A 4,070-nucleotide genomic window follows, 5' to 3' on the forward strand; every position below is an offset into this window, starting at 1 on the left:
TATAGACTATATATATACAGAAGTCTGATATCTATCTATCTATCTATAATCAGACTTCTGTGTATATATATATAAGTTCTAAGTCTATTATAACTCTCTATCTATCTGCTGACTGTAACTAACTATACTAGAACCCTCTCTCTCTATCTCCTACAGCACACTACATGGGGCCGCGGTGTCAGCAGCCTGATATAGTGTGCTGCATGGACTTAGCTGTGAGACATGATTGGGCAGAGTCATCGTGACTCTGCCCAATCATGGCTCTACATTTGTACTGAGCCCTAGTTGGCGGTCAGGTGCAGGACTGTAGCCAATTACCGTTTTCGGACGGCGCAGTGCATTGTGGGATGTGCCGTGGTCGAACAGACCGCGGACATCCCATAATGTTCGGCGTTCGGCGAACGCTAGAACATGCAATGTTCGAGTCGAACCTATGGTCGACTCGAACATGCAGCCCATCCTTAATTAGGATACCAATCCTCTGTGGAGCATCTTAGGAAGGGCATTGAACCCCACCTCTGCTCATGTTCAAGGCACCCACGGCTGAGGTGTGATATTTGAATATAAATCTTTCCTTGGAATATGCCCTGTGGAATCCCTTCCTCTTGGTTATCTGTTTGACATCTCTTCTTATATTGGAAGGAAAGTATCTAGTACACGTGGATGACATTTGCATCTCACCCATCCTGCCCATGGAAGCTCTCCAGCTATGATATGTATCCCTTGCAGCCCCGTGTGGGGCTTATTGTCCAACGTATATGATACTGTAATGTGGACTTCTCCATGTTGTCCGAATTCCATCCTTATGTTGTCTGAAGAAGTAGACTGAGATCTGCGACACACATTATCCTATACCTTGCCATGGTGTATTCCATCCCATCTTACATAGTTACATAGTATTTGAGGTTGAATAAAGACATTGGTCCATCAAGTCCAACCTATTAGGATCTCATTCTTAGGAGTACTTGTACTTAGACAAGGAACGACACATAACAACAAGACAACCTATTTGGTTGACTGCTAAGAACTGGTCAGATTCGGGGACACAGATGGTTTCTAAATGGAATATTCTGAATAGATTTTGTGAGATGAACATGGAGATGGAAAATGTGTCACTTTAGTATCATTTTTGTATTTGGTAATAACATTTCTGTAACTACCTTGTAAATAAAAATGAAATACTGTATACGCTTTTATGTGAAAGATCTTTTATTCCCGAGTCTCGCTATCTATGGTTAATGTATGGTACACATGGAAGGGATGTGGTGTCATTACAGCCGGGGGAAGTGACAACATACATACGAATATACTGTAACAGTATGGAGTATATAATGTTGTGTTAACAAGCTCAGCGGTGGGCGGTTGGGGAAATATGGAGGTATAATAGGTAACTTCTGGAATACCGATCATGTCAAATGATTTGAACCTTTTTATATGTTCTTTTGTGTTTTTATTATTCATTGTAAGAAGAAATTATTATTTTTATTGTATATATTATTATTGTATTGTATAGTTCTGTATGTTTGGCACCTTTAAAATGCCATATAATAGGTTCCTGAATATTTCAACTGCAATAAAAATACTTTTGCTGAATTTTAACATTTCTTGTTGGAAATTTTGCAGAGGATTTTGGCCACTCTGCCCTCGGTGTCCATTATTCGCAGGACCGGCTCCTTTTGGTTTAAGTTTATGTAAGGCCCCATTCACACTGAGCGATTCGCTAATCACGCGTTTGTCGCGCGATTTGCATTTTGCGCGTTTGTCGTGCGATATCGCGCAAATGCTTGCATTGAGCAAGCTAGAATCGAGGCAAAATCCGCTCCAAAAAGGGTCCTGCTGTAGCGACGCACGACCCGCGACAGAGACGGACAGAGCCCCATTGAGATGCATTGGAGAGCGATATCGCGCGGTAAATAGCCGCGATATCGCGGGAATTACCGCGCGATAAATCGCTCAGTGTGAATGGGGCCTAAGGCAACATTTAAAGGTTAACCCCACCTACAGTCCACCTCAATCCCTTCCAGTGACTGGGCGCTCCCACCCAAACCCCACCTACTTACTGCAGTGGCCCACCCACATCCCACCTATAATTTGGGGGGGGGAAACCCCCACTGACTGCCTCTGATTACCATAATGAATGTCTTATTGAGTTACCTGCAAACTGAAATAAAAGTGACACTGTGATCCCGGGACACACTGTGACACTGCCCAGCTCAGAGCATTCCGGGGGCTCCAAACTTCCCCCCGCATTAGAGACTGAGCTTACTGTAATGGGTCACCTGATGAAGGAGGAGCTTTAAACCCCCAAAACGCTTCGGCTTATTCTCTTGTCATGTACCGGACATATACCAGTTTGGTAGGGCTCTCATCCTTTCTACATTCTTCAGACCCCCGGAGGATTCCCCCGATTGAGGACTGTCTTCTGAATTTGGATTTAAAGCCCCCGTCTCTTTTCAGGGCCCTGGGACCAGCGCTCTAATATTTCTATTTCTATCCCTCTAAATTCTGCTCCGCCCGCTGGACGCAGAGAATTCGTGCAGAGATTACATTTTCTCACGCTGTAAGGCTGGGTTCACACCTGGGCGTACTATAAGCGCGTTTTTTCTGATCGTTTTTCAGCTAGTTTTTTGCGCGTTTTTTCGTTCAGTGAAACGCGCGTTTTTATACCTCCCTGGCGGTATGATTTTTTTACAATTTACTTTATTTTCTCTATCTTTCGTTTCTTTTTACTTTCAAACTTCCTCAGAAGTCGGCAGCGGCCGGAGGACACAGCGGGGATCGCGGACAAGGTAAGACCTACGCTGTATTCCCGAGTGTGGCTCGAGGTTACCGCTTTGTTAACCCCCGAACCACACTCGGCAATACCAAAGGATACGCGCTGAAATACGCCCCAAAAGAAGCTCCTGTACTTGTTTGGGCGTAGGGCGTTTTTCAGCGCGTTTCCACGGGTTGAAATACGCCCAGGTGGCAACCACGACCATAGTAAATTATGGGATTTCACTTGCTGAGCGTTTTTCTGCACTTCGATCAGCGCTGAAAAACGCCCAGGTGTGAGCCCAGCCTTAAACCACGAGATGAAACATAAAATTTGGAAAGTTCCGTCAGATGCGATTTGGCTCATCCTCCCGGGAAAAGGAGACCCTTTTCCAGACCTTAAAATAACGACGCGCAATAACGCAAAACTGAAACCAAATAAAAGAATTGCAAGAGAAGCCGGTGAAACTCAACAGCAAAAAATGCACCAAAAAGGGTCCTGCTGTAGCGACGCACGACCCGCGACAGAGACGGACAGAGCCCCATTGAGATGCATTGGAGAGCGATATCGCGCGGTAAATAGCCGCGATATCGCGGGAATTACCGCGCGATAAATCGCTCAGTGTGAATGGGGCCTAAGGCAACATTTAAAGGTTAACCCCACCTACAGTCCACCTCAATCCCTTCCAGTGACTGGGCGCTCCCACCCAAACCCCACCTACTTACTGCAGTGGCCCACCCACATCCCACCTATAATTTGGGGGGGGGAAACCCCCACTGACTGCCTCTGATTACCATAATGAATGTCTTATTGAGTTACCTGCAAACTGAAATAAAAGTGACACTGTGATCCCGGGACACACTGTGACACTGCCCAGCTCAGAGCATTCCGGGGGCTCCAAACTTCCCCCCGCATTAGAGACTGAGCTTACTGTAATGGGTCACCTGATGAAGGAGGAGCTTTAAACCCCCAAAACGCTTCGGCTTATTCTCTTGTCATGTACCGGACATATACCAGTTTGGTAGGGCTCTCATCCTTTCTACATTCTTCAGACCCCCGGAGGATTCCCCCGATTGAGGACTGTCTTCTGAATTTGGATTTAAAGCCCCCGTCTCTTTTCAGGGCCCTGGGACCAGCGCTCTAATATTTCTATTTCTATCCCTCTAAATTCTGCTCCGCCCGCTGGACGCAGAGAATTCGTGCAGAGATTACATTTTCTCACGCTGTAAGGCTGGGTTCACACCTGGGCGTACTATAAGCGCGTTTTTTCTGATCGTTTTTCAGCTAGTTTTTTGCGCGTTTTTTCGTTCAGTGA

Source organism: Nanorana parkeri, unplaced genomic scaffold (genome assembly GCF_000935625.1).
Source record: "Nanorana parkeri isolate BGI_ZX_2015 unplaced genomic scaffold, ASM93562v1 scaffold2494, whole genome shotgun sequence".
Taxonomy (NCBI): Eukaryota; Metazoa; Chordata; class Amphibia; order Anura; family Dicroglossidae; genus Nanorana; species Nanorana parkeri.